We start from the raw sequence: 14,115 nt of genomic DNA on the forward strand, positions 1-14,115 counted from the left end.
TTTCTTCTTCATCTTGTGGCATTAAAAAATCATAACCTAGCTTAGCCTTATACACGCAGCAACCAAAACAGCTCTGTAAAAATGCTTGCCTAATTAAAAAGGGAGGTTTCAAATGAGCTAGAGTCATGGGTTCGTCTGTTTGGGGACAGACAGTCCCCGTGCCCTGCTGCTGAGCAAGAAGTCTTGGGGAAAGGTCTCTGCCTTGCTGCCCTGGGAGATGTTGAGGTGTCTGACACACACCACTCTGTTGGCAATTCTTCCCTTTCTCCTTTTTCCACATATTTTCAGTGGCCACTGCCTAGTGACCTCCATGTGGAAGAGGATGGCAGATAGGTGATCATTAATTGTAGGAAATAGTTTTTATTATGTTGTAAGCAAGGAGCCAACTTGGGAGCTGGCACATACACCTGGCATAGGCAGGGAACGTGGGACCTTGGGCCTCGAATGAGATGATCGTGTGACTCCATGCCCTGAGTGTACCTTTCCTCACTGAAATAGTGTGTGCTGGCTTCTTGCACATGTGTGAAAAGAGAAAGGAGTTACTAATGGCTGACAAACTAGTTGCATCAACAAACACCATCTTGAAAATGTTATGCATCTCCCAGCCGCATTTCTTAGTCTTCTCCTAAGTATAGATGTAACAAAGGGTTAGAGTTTGTTAGTCCAAAACGTGGAGCCAGATGCATACACATGTACAAACACAAAAAGGAAATATTTCTATAATGCATAGTTGGGAGTCAAGGTGAGAATGTTCAAGCAGAAGGGGAAGTGTCCCGAAACAGTGCAATGCGAAGGAGCGTCTCTTGGGTGAGTAACAGGGATTAATCCTTTCTATTGTTTCTGTATCCATTTCCAGAGTATAATTTTATCATTGTCTTAGAGTGGTTTCACAAAACAAAGCTCTCAGTAAATTATATTGCCATCGACATGGCTGACATCTAGCTGCCATCTCTGTGATATCCTAAGTGTGCCAAAGGGATGGGACACAAACATTGTGTAAGTCCCTTGGGACAGGATGAGAAGGCATGAGCCCCAGTTGCAGTGAGGGAGGTGCAGACATGAGGGGAAACATCTTGCAAGACAGTCAGGCACTGCATAGTCGGGGAAGGAGGGGAGCCTCCATGGGTGGAAAAAGATTGGGCTAAAATCTCTTCCACTGGAGTGGGAAGAGGTGATCATCTCTGAAGTGCAAGAATGATCCTTCAAGTTTTGCTTTGGTCTTAAAACAAAAGACAAGCTATGCAGTGAAATCAGGAATTGCCTCGTAAGGCACTGACTTAATTTACTGTCAAGTAAATTAGGTTTAAATATGGAGGGCATTTGTTTTTATTTTTCTCCACCTGTGTATGTGCTTATTTGTGTGAACGCAGTGTGTGTATCTGTGTGTGAGTGTGTGTGGCAGGGTGAGAGGAAGAAGAGGGATCCTCTGCTGCAGCCATTTTGCAGATCCCCTCCTGAAGCTTATGGATCTGTTCAAGAAACCATAGGTTGTCACTCACCTAGGGTCTTCCTTGTCTTATTTCTGTGGCTCACAAGTTGAAAAGAAGGAGAAGAAGAAAAGTAATGTGGATTTATAAATCCATCACAGGACAGTTATGAACCATAACCGTGTTGAAAGTGTGGCAAAGGTGAATGTGATGCTGTATCAGGAGACGATATCATTCCTGATATCATATTCCTGTAAGCTGGGAGCATACGGGGAATGTCCCAAACCAGCCCATTCACCTTCACTCAGGCAAGATGGGTGCAACATGAAATGCATGCAGGAAAAGCCTGTAAGAACTGTCAGAGCTAAGAAGAGTTCTTTTAATAGAGAAGACTAGAAAAGCCTGGCTAGAACTGAAAGCTGAGTAGGAGTATGCCTGGTCTACAGACTCTTCCTCTAGACGTGCAGAAGGGAGGAGGAAGAGTTATTTTAGCTGCAGGATAAAACTGGCACCAGGACAAAGAGCTAAAACTCATCTCAAATGTTGGCTGGAAATGCAAAGATTTCTAAGCATCAAAGCCAAAAGAGGTTTTGGAACATCCTCCCAAAGCACCCAACAGGTTTCAGGTGGTGTGTGATCCACTTGTGAGAAGGATTATGGAAAAGCCATGGAGTTCAAGGTGCAGAAAACTCTTTCTGGTCGTACACCTGTCTGAGAAAGACATCTAAACCGAATCTCTGTGGAAATGCATTAGAGGAATCTTCAAAGATTTGGGAATTCTCTCGTCTCTTTCCTGCTCTCTTTCTTCTGATTCATTGTGGGTCCTGTTCCACAATGACATAAATCCTTCCCCAGAGCTGGCTGCATTTCAGTGCTGGGTGAGTATATGTGAAGGTTAAGAATTTCCTTTGCAAAATGTTCTGGAGACGTGAAAATACACATAGGGGTTTATTTGCAGTACATAAATATTTGGACTCCACAGTTTCCCCATGCACAAGCTCACCTGTGTTTACAGGAAACAAATATTGCAACAATGTTTTCACCATTTCTTACTAGAATTTTTAAAATGCTGCTTTTTCGTCATTTTTTAAAAAATGTAATCTAAAGTCCATTTATAAATTTTAAGAATGCTATTAGTGATGACAGCAAGAAACCTCTCTTATTTGTGTAAGGCCTGTGTAAACGTTTGCCTGCTGCTCAGAAGCACAGTGGGTATGTCTCTTTGGGGAGTACCAAAATAAGCCTCAGCACAATCTCTAATCAAACTAGCACACTTAAACAAATTCTGCAAACTGAACAGTTTTAAAGTTCCTCCAAGGCAGGTGAAAGTGACTCCAAGGGAGATAAAAGTCAGTAAAAGTGACTCTCATTTAAGGTGACTCATCTGCACACTGGACCTATATCACCCAAGAGAACAGGAGCCCCATCTAGGAAAGGTGGAGATGGTTAATACGCTGGCTGGTTTCATAGGTAAATTGGCTTTTCAATCACAGTGCTTACAGAAGGACAAGAAGTCTTTTGCAGTTCATCAGATTGGTTGGTCGAGCCTGTGCAAGAGCTAAAAAAACAAAACCTGGACAGTTAAAAGATATTGTGGAAGGAGCAAGAGTCACTGTGTGAAAAACCTGAGTGATTTGGTTGTCATTGTCTTCTGTGCAAAGATTACATCCACCACTGTTATTTGATAATATGTTTGCAAGGAGAGGAAGAAAAATTATATTTCTAAATTTACTTGCTGTTTACTGAGGGGAAAAAAATGTTATGGATAGGGTCTTTCATGGCCCAAAGCTTCATATTCATCATCATGAAACTGTGGAAGGAAAAAGGCAAAGAGACGTTTTGTCTGTTCTAGTTAGGGTGTACACTTAGGAAGTGCATGAGTAATTCTTGCAATGTACCATAAAATATATAGTGCTATGAGGTCCTTTGTTATCATACATGCTGCAGGAAGTCATATTACATTCCGTTTGCAAACAAGAAATAACAACTTGACCAAACTCTCTAGAAAATCTCTTTGCTTTGGCACAATACTCAGTAAGAGGGATCCTGCCTCACCTACGACTCCAAAGCACAGCTGCGAGAAGTAATAAACATTCAGGGATGGAAAATACAGCTTTTCCTCAAATAACAGTTTTCATGTAGACAGTTCATATCTTTCAGAACTCTTCAAGTTTTAATTAAAAACAGGAAAGCCTGAGAACTGGATTTAAAAGATTTTGGACAGAGAGAATTTTCAAGTTTGAAAGACGAGCAGCTTTTATTTTTGGCAGCTATATCCCAAAACCTACTTTGTTTTTCCAACACCTGAAGACATTCTGGGTGAAAAATGTAAGGAGTTATGGAAGAAGGGGTTTATGGGTGGAAGATCAGGAGTTCTATATAAAGAAATACTGAAGTACAACCAAGTTTCTTTGAAATAAAATTGATTCATCTTTTCTCTCTTTTTTCCCCACTTTTAATTCTGAACCCTTTTGATACGGGGAAACCTCCGGAAATATAAGCTGGATTTGCATATTCCTTCTTTTGTGTATTTGCAAAAATGAAATCTAACAAGCACTAAAACAAACAAAAACCTAAAGAAAATTAGCCAATGTTCTTACCTCTCTATATATAAATAAATGCCTAGGATATGGAATGGAGATCTGTGAAATCATTCACTGCAAATATAAGTATAGGGCAGCCAACATAAAGGAAGACTTAGATATAATCTACCATATGCACAATGACAGATTTCCCTGGTAAGCCATCCGTGCTAAGCAAAACCAGCTTTAACTGGAATTCACCATAAATGTAATGACCCCTTGACATATGTTAAAATGCTCTGTAATATAATGCAGCATACAGAGACATACTGAATCGCCATGACACCTGATTTTGCAAAATCCTCTTAGTAGATTAATGTATTAGTTCTGTAATGAAGAGCATAGTAGCAATGACTAATGTGCCTATAACGATGACAGCACTGCTACGACATGCCAAATCATGACCTACTCTGTGTTTCTCCAGTGTACCAATTGCTGATTCGATGGAATTTATGGAAGAAAGTTGAATTCAGAGGTCCCACCAGTTTTATAAAAAATGTCTCTCTCTCTGACAAGGTTTGAGTGTATAAATCACATGGGAAGTGAGCCTTCCCACACAGAGGGTTTAAATATTTAGTGTGCCAACACACAAATACACACAGGACAGTGCACATGCACATAGCACAAGATTCCTAACCTTCCAAAATGACATTTGGGGAGATTCCCAGATTCACACAGACTCAGACATTCATCCCCACACATGAGCATAAGCATACCTGGAGCTCTATGGAAGCACCATGATCACTGATGTGTTCAAGCAAGGCCACACACACAACATCACAGACAAGAGAACACGCATGTGCACCCACACACGTACACACATGCTAACAGTCATGCAGACCCCGTGGGTAGACAGCAGTCCATAACACTCCAGGATCATCATGAAGTCCAGGGCTGGCTTTTTTCTAGTGGTACAGTGAGGAGCAACACTGGAATAGCCAATGCTGCTACACACAGAATGGCTTAGCAAAGTAGAGCGGGGAACTGGGAACCCGATGGCCATATCATTAAAATTCCCTAGAACCAGCCCCAAGAAAAAGCAATGTATTTTATTGTAACAGAGCCTACAGGAAAAAGCAAGACTGCATGGAAAACGGTCACAGCATTTATTTTTCTCATAGATCATTTCAGGATTTCTTCAGAACTGGGACCTTATTCAGATGAAAGGTAAGAATCTGAGGGCTTTGGTAGAAGACTGAAAAATGTCAAGTGATAGTTTGGGATTGAAGGGGAAGGTGGGTGGTTTGTTTTGTTTATTAGAAAAGACAAATCCCCTGGAAGGAGACATTTCTCATGGAAATACCACTATTCAAAACCAGCCAAAGAAGGTATTTTTTCTGAGATAAATATTGAGATCAGCCTGAAACTGGATTTGAAGTGCAAGTGAAAGACCTGCCCAAGTCATTGGAGGTTCACTGACCCACCGACCTCCAAGGAGAAACCATTTAACATCATAGGCTGAAGTTACAGTTTGCTTCATCTGTTGACTTTCGCACAGCTCACCCTGACTCATGTGTCAGCTTATCTGCAGCCATGCCTGGACATCCTACACCTCTGCAATCCAGTTGTGCAACCCGTCTCCTGCTGCAGCCCTCATGCACCCCATACAGCTGCTCACTAATGGATGGAAGGCAGAAGGAATGGCCAGTTTCTGGGTATGTCAGCTACCCCCTGCCATACCACGCCAACCTGATGCACAGCCTCTTCTATCTACAGCTGCAGCACACAGGCTGCTCTTACGATTTTAAAAATAGGTGTAACGGTTCATACATGAAGCTTCACTTTGCTTCGAGAAATGGGGAAAAGATCTCTCCCTCCTGGGGGTTGTCCCCATCTTGCTATCTTCTGTGTCTCCATGCCTGTTCCATGTTTACCTCCTTGCAGAAGATGGGAGGGCAAAAATATGTGCTTAACACTGACCTGATAATGTCTGGCTTCCACCTGCCGTTACTGGATATCGCAGTCTTTGTTATTAGAGAGCCACTTGCTGTTCAGACCCTGCTTCCTAGAGACCCTATTCCACATGCACTGATCAAGTCAGTTCTCCACCTTCTTCTCAGAGCAGAAAGCAGCCTGAACAGCCTCAGGTTGTTCATTTGTAACACATGAGGCTGTGGTTAAGAGCAGGTGCAGCTTACCTGTTTCTAATGTGACCAATGTGGAGTTTACCCAGCTTCACTGGCCTGGGACACCGAAAATGAGCATTATTACCCCCTTTTCTCCTTTCATCACAGAAAAGACCCATTTTCCAGATGGTTGCAATATCATTCCTGAATTTCTCTGAACCCCTGGAAGCCTGCCAGAAGCCATCACAGCAACTGTGGTTGTGATCCCACCTGAACAACAGAAACAAGTCAGAGCATGAAGTTTTGTCTTCCCACCCTTCCCTGAGCCTGGCAGTGAGACAAGTGAGTCCAGACTGGGCTCACCAATGAATAACACTTTCTGGCATGGGGTTATTAGGATGTCTGGTTAATTAGTTCAACCAGGGTATAAAGCAGTGTGGCATGTAAGATGAGATGAGGGTACACTATGATATAAAATATTGCCACAAAGCAGGTGACATTCCAGTCCAGTCCACAACAGTGCAATACAGGACACTACAACACAGTTGGATGCAGTGCAGTTTGTTGCAATGCAATATGACGTGGCACATTATTGTAAGATATAACACACAATATAATACCCAATTCTGTTGGAGCTGGAGGAAAATGGCAGCTTTCCCAATTCCGGTTCCTACCCTATGTTGCTGGAGTTTCCACTTCTTGTATGAGAAGAAATAGCCAAAATGAAAAGTGCTTCACGACCATGGAAAATAGCTCATGGGGACTGTGCAAGTGATGACACATCGCAAAATGAGGTCCAACGTGCAGCTGTGGGCATCACTGCCATCTGAGCACCACACTGGTTCCTTGACCTGCTGTCAACACCTTTCACTTCTTGATCACATGAAAGATGATTTAGATACCTCCATGCCTCATAAGCATTGAAAATGCAAAGGATATCCAGAAAATCTGACATGGTACACTTGTGTAGGATAAAATGGCAGAGGGAAAGGTATTTAAACGTTATAGCAGACGTTGTGGGGGAAGGGAGGTCTTGAAAGGACTGGAACAGATTCCTCTTCTGGCTCCTAATTAGTATTTGAAAAATCTCTGTGTGTTGATGAAGAGTAGTCATGTTCAAATGTCACTTACACACATTGCGATTTAAGAGACTATCTTTCTGGAGAGAATTATTATGGGATATTAATGTGAAGTGTCTGAAAATCACAATGGAAGAGAAATCCTCTCATTGAAACTGAAGAGCAAAAAGGAGTTTTTTGAATGGTGAAAGCAATAAAAATCTGTTGAGTACCTAAACAGGCTGCAAAGAGGAAAATTAAGGAAGAAGCAATTGGAAGTTTATGATTAGGAGGTAGTATGAACCGTCATCCCAGTAATCATCAGAGCACTTGGTTTGCTGGCAACATTGTTCTTTTCTAATGTTTTTTCCTCCAACATCTGTCCCTTTTACTCTTATGTGGAAAAAGGACCAATTAATTTAATTGAGACCTTAGTGTGATTGGCTTTGACCCTTTAATTGCCTCTCCCTGTGTCCTGAAGGTGTAGCTTTGCTGTCTGTAAGGATCTCCTTTCAAGGTGTTGCATTTCAGGCAGGACGTATATATATTCAGGCTTAGTGGGTTTGTAATGGGAAGGTGTCATTCTGAAATGCTCTGGACTGATCAGAATCAGTGTTTTGGACCATGTCTTCAGTTTGACCAGGGTTATTTTATCTGCTCCTGAGATAGGTGCCAAGAGTCTAGCAAGAGTCTGACAGAGATTTGGAGGATGATGCCCAGACTTTTCATTGTATGTCACCAAAAGCTACCAAAAAAATCTGAAATTCTTTGAATGCCCAGCCCATGATATCAAAAAGCTACCTGGAGGCGAGACACAGGAGCAAATTTCCAAGCCTGTAACAAGTGTACAGCAGACTATGCTAACTTCTCACCCACTGCCATTTGTGGTTCAAAACCTCACAAAAATCCTAGCCAATATATATGTAAAGGAAGCATTCAGATGTGCTATTAGTGGTTAGACTTATTACAAAAATTAATTATTAAAAGGAGTAGAAAAAACAGTCTTCAGGTATGCAAAAACCTTTTGCTAGGACAAAGGAAACAGTCTAGAGTGCAAGTCCATGGGGAATGACCCAGGAAATGAGAGACTTTACATTCAAGCATGGGAGATAAGCTTGGAAGTTATCAAAATCTGTTCATCAGGAAGGCTAATGAAGCACAATAATTGGTTGCTGGAAAGGAGGGGAAGTGCTTTGTGTGGGGAAGAATAACAGCACATCCTACACAAGTGGCTCAGGGTGGACCTAGGTGGAACTGACCATGCCTCATGGCAAAGTCAGGAATTACTGACCTTAGGAAGTCCTTTCCATCTCTGTGAATTTTGTTACCACATTCTAGCTTTGATTTCCCTGGGGCTTTAATTAGTTTGTCTTCCAAAATACTTTTGCATACTGTGTTCCTATGAAAGCTGAGAGATTGAATTCCTGCTTTCCCAGTGAAGAGATGGTAGGTGCAGAAGGTCTTGCTGACACACTTAGCAAGGCCAGTTTTCCTCAGCAAAATTAGTGATGCCACTTTATTTATTTATTTATTTTTCGCCCAGAGGCTCTGGGTTATGAATTTTTGCCTTGGGCAGTTGTTCTTGCTCGGGCAGAGGAATCCAGTCCGAAGTCACTGTAAGCATGCACAGTACATGTGAAAGCAGACCTATCACAGGGGTATAATAGAACTAAAACCCTGTGTATTTTTAGCTCTCCCAGCTTAAGAAATCAATAATCCACATCTGGAAGATATTAAGGTGACTTCCTTCCATTAATGAGTGGTGGGTGCTTGCTGCAGGTACAATATTTAGGTTAGCTTGTCCACTGTCAGCAAGATTTCTGTTGCCTGCTCTCTCTTGCTTTCAAGGGTGTTAACATTTCCTAGTATCTGTACTTACGGTTTTTGACAGTTGGGGCTCACTGCCTTCAGGTCACCCTGAAATTCTCCTAGGTAACTGGGGGTAACTAGAGGTAACTAGAAAAAATGTGGTTTCCAAACTACAATCATCTTTTATTTTTTATTTTCTTAAAATCTGACAGTGGGCAAGCAACACTCCCTCCATATCTCCCTCAAAGATGGTAAGAATAAACTTTTTTAATGTTTTGGGGTTCTATTTTTATTATCAGTGGAAAAAAGTAGTTCAGGGAGTGTTATTTCTTGTTATGCTGAGTTTATTCCAAAGAACAATTTAACCTGAGTTTCTCAGCTTGCATGCACATCTATTCATATCCTTCTGTTCCACTTTGAACTCTACTCGGAGAAATCTGTGCCAATATTGATTGCACCATGGTAACTTTCTACTTTGGGAATTCATTGAAATGACTTATAATGGTATAATAGTACTGAACACATTGCTTTTGTCCCACAAAACAAGAGAGACACCTGCAAGCAGGTGGGATTCCCTGTTTACTGCAGTGTTTATTAGCTGGCACATTTCCTAGACTGACTATGTTTAATTCAGACTGTCATGCTTCAATTCACGTACATAAAACAGAGAAGGCCATAAAGCATCAAGCCACTGAGAGAAATATAGTTCATAATCTGTAATCAGTCACTCTTGTATGTGCAACTTTGGATGCTCTGAGTACTGTGAAAGCAACCAAATACACGTAGAGTTGGTAAACTAAAGACATCTTGAGGTACAGCAGCTACCATGGTCATATGTTTTATGCGACTGTGCAGACAGCCAGGATTGCCACTCAGTGATAGTAGCCCAGCAGTGTCAATGACACACAAAGAAGAAACAGAATTCGGATCACTAAAAATAACAGCCTCCTGTAAATGCCAGATTTCTTTTCTTTGTAGGAAGGACACAGTAAGTTTCTGAAGGTATCATCCTTCTTGGTCTTTTGTGCAAAACAACCAGTTGGATATTTTTTTTCGCTTTGATAGGCCAATGAAGGAGAAAAAAGAAATTGGAGTAAGAATGGTGCTGCTTGTTTTGACAAAGGACATGGTCAGAAATATGCAGCAATATGAAAGCATAAGAAATAGATGGTTCTTTGGGCATGCTGTGTCCTGTTACCTGCTGTGTGAATTACTCTTGGATATGGTCTTTGCTTGTCAAAATAAAGTACTGTTAGACTTCAAAAAGCATGACCATTCTTTCTGTATTTAAAAGATGCCACAATAATGATCTTTGAGAAGCTAGTTCTTTGAACACTGTTTGTACTCAGTGAGACCGATCTAGCCTATGAACTGCCCCACAGAACATTTTGTATGATCTCAATAATGCAGGTAATTGCATGTAAGTGCAAATGCTGGCCTGTGATGGTCCACCCTGGTTCAATTTGAGATGCTTTGGCCTGTGCCAACTGGACTTCACCCAGGACAAACCCAAGGTATTATATCTATATCTCTATATATATTAAGGTCTGGGGAACAGCACAGGCTGAGCACTGTGTCCAGTAGATGTTTTGGGTATAGTCACCTTCTTTTGGGGGGAACATAGTTTGGGAATACACATATGAACTGAGCTGAGCAGTGCCCTAAGGGACTGAGAAAGAATCCTGATAGACAACCTTGTGTTCAAAAGTACAGGCAGTTTCACCCTTTCCATATGTTTGTCTTGTCTATGTACAATTCTCCAGCAGATGATTTGGTTATTTTATTTGGTTATATTATTTGGGACTTCAACCATTCTTGCTAACCTGTTGTGTTGCAAGGATACCAGCACATCACAATACCCTAGTTTACAGGGAGAAGTGACCTTTACAGGAATGCAGGTCATGGATTATCTTATCTCTGTTATTAGCACTTCCTAGGACTGAATAGCCTTTTTCAGTTTCCATAACCTTGACACAATCTATGACTTTGTTTGCTTGGGTTTTCTGAAGAGGGAATACTGAGAATGCGGTGGAGGCTTCTCCAAGACAGCAACCAAAAGGCAGATTCTCCAAATGAAGAGATACAGCTCACTGATCTCCATGCTGTTACGCTCAATTGCACTGCTGGATAATTTGGTCTTGAAGGCCCATACTCAGCCAGATATTACTTTTTAAAGATTTCCATTTGGAGATTAAAATGTATGAACACCGAGTCGAAGGCTGAGAAGCAAATTCAGTCCCCCTGAGTCAGCAAAGATGGAATTTACAGCTTGCCTGAGTTCTCAAAAATCTTGGGGGCAGGGGGTGGGGAGGAAGGGAGGAAGGGAGAAAGAGAGAGAATAAAAAGATTTATGGAAGGAATGAAAGGCTGTCTCTATAATACTGCAGGAACCAAAACAATTACTCCAGTGAATCATTATTTTTCCATTAGACCAAAGGGCAGGTTTCACCTGCTGATGTCCCGTAGGGGCTGGAGCATGTAACAGATGAGTCTCTACAAAAGCACAAAAGAAATTAGAATAAGAAAAAGCAAAGTTCCTACAATCTACCAATTAAGAGCCAACACAAATACACCAAGCTATTAAAATGATTTGGGATCCATGGAAATACTTATATAAATAAATTCACAAGCATTTACCTTTTTCTACAAACTTTTAGGGACAGTCTAGTATCTGTAGCAACACTATCCCTGCAGGCTTTTCCAGATATCCCTTCATCTTCCCTACTCCACAATGCTGAGAGTTATCCCTGAGCTACCAAAATTGGATTCCTATCCTGCCACTCACTTAGAAACCCTGTACACCTACTGTTTTGCCCCTTGTCTCAAAGCTGTAAATGACAGCCTCGGCATCATTGACTTAAACAGTAATAGATGGATGTCATCCATCCTGATAACATCTCAGAGCATGAGACTTGTCCAGCTGAGCTGGTAACCTGCTGACCATCTCTGGAATGCAGTAGAACTGGGGACAAGATGGCCAAAAGGGTTTGGAGAAGCCCTTCAGTGCCAATGTGATTGGAGCCTAGAGTAAGATAGAGTTTTAAAGTGGATCATCCCAAAACCTGAATTAAACTGAGCACATGAAAACGCATTAAGCTGTCTTTGCATCTCTAAAGGTATGTTTCCCTGAACTCAAGCTAGATAAATACGTTGTTTAAAGAAAGATCTTTGAATCTGCTGTGGAAAAGGGAAAAAAAATACAGATTTGTAAACAAATATGTCCTTTGACCTTTGGTCCTTTTCTCCCATTATTAGCTCAACATTTTCCAGTATTACCTGGATTGCAACAAAACTGCATTTTGGGGTCCCTAGGGAGAAGGCTATTTCCTTCCATATTTCATGAAGCTTGGTCACATGTTTTCTGTGAGTTTCCTAGTTTCTGCTCATTCTTGACTTTCCCACCCCACCAGGTCTTCCCTGTTTTATCTCTGTTTTCAATGTGCAGATGGAAGTGGAAGGCTCCTTTGACAGAGTGTTCAGCAGATTAGTCAAATTGTTTTTCTTCCAGCTTCTCTGTCCAAAACTTTCTAAGAAGCATAAAGACTGTGAACAAAGGAACACAGGAATTGCTCTTTCACACCAGGGACTCATAACCTTCTTTAACATAACAGCCAGCTAGTTTTTTGGGACAATTTTTCATAGTGCTGCTGCAGTGGCGTTTGTTGGTTAGACACCTAAAACTGAGCCTCAGTTTTAACTATCCATGTAATGGTTTACATTCCCACAATTTTGGCTTATTTACTGTAATGCAGAATACTGTATAGTTCTTTCTGCTCACTGATAGGTTTTCTTGCAAGCATTTCTCAAGTACCATTTCATAGTTTTGCAGAATACCTAGTGGCTGATACACCACAGGTTGGGCAACACTGATTTGCCATCCAGACCTACAAACTAACTGCTGTTACATTTATACACATGTACAGTACCCTCAATACGTAGTTATGTTTCTACTAAGGCTTCCAAAAAGAGACCAGAGACTTGTCTTTCATCTTAGGAACATGTCTATCAGAGAAAATACGGTTCTTAGTCCTCCACTGAACAGAACCAAGGTTAGTGATGAGAGCTTTTCTGTCCTGTCCTTTGACTGGTGGAGTGTAAAATAGGATTTGTTATCCTTATTTGAAGAGATAATTGATCTTACTCATCTTTCTGTGAATTAGCACAGAGAGAAAAGCAGTGGTATCCTGAGTTTCAGAGTTAATGAAGCTTATTTCCCTACAGACTTGTGTCTTGTTGAGGCATGTGGAAATACAACCACTGAGAACCTTTGAGATCTCTGCTCTTTTGCCAGGTGGGTTTCAATTCAGACAAGGAGTTCAAAAGTTACAGGGAAGACACACAGAAAGGACAACAGACACACAGACGCAGGACAACCATGTCAACCCATAGGAAATACAACTCCAAACCACTTTAGGATAGATCAGAAGTGCACCTAAAGAACATCCTTGGAGAAGGCTACAAGCAAAGATGACCTCCTGCTCTGCTGTCTGTCTTCCACCAGGATATCTGAGCTGTGGTTTGCAGTCCCTGCCAGAGTGTCCAGGACTGTGGAAATACAAGACTGCCGGGATTTGGCTCCAGGTCAAAACATGTATAATCTGATGTCCTTGTGTACCTGCCAACCACAGTTCCTGGAGATTTGTCAATACAGGCAGCAATGTCTTGAGCTTAGGTGGGGCTTTCCAAGATCCCTCTGTATTCATCACAAAAAGGGCCTCTCTAGTGGGTCATTTAAATGTGGGCCCTCTTAAATCCAGCTCTTTGAGCCCTTGGAGTCTGTAATCCAAATTGATCTAATCTGGGATGTGTGTAATTTTCATTACAAAACCATCCAGGCTTGGAGCAAAACCCCACTGCAGTAAGTACTGAACAAATAGATTGTCTATGTACAAAGCAGTTTGCACACAGCGTTAAAAGACACAGACAAGCAGCCAGCCACGTTAGCACAAAAAGCAGTGATCTCAGTACCATCGATTCTCCCTCTGGCACGGTTTTCTGCAGGCATTGGCCATGACGACCATTAAGTTCTCTAACCGAAATTCAAATACTGCCAGGGCTTTAGCAAGAAGATGCAAACATTCTTCTGAATGGTAGATGTGGAGCACTACTTCAACCCTAAAATATTGATATGAGTCCAAAATAGATTTACAACAAAAAGAAATTTAATAACATT

This window comes from Falco biarmicus, chromosome 3 (genome assembly GCF_023638135.1).
Source record: "Falco biarmicus isolate bFalBia1 chromosome 3, bFalBia1.pri, whole genome shotgun sequence".
Classification (NCBI taxonomy): Eukaryota; Metazoa; Chordata; class Aves; order Falconiformes; family Falconidae; genus Falco; species Falco biarmicus.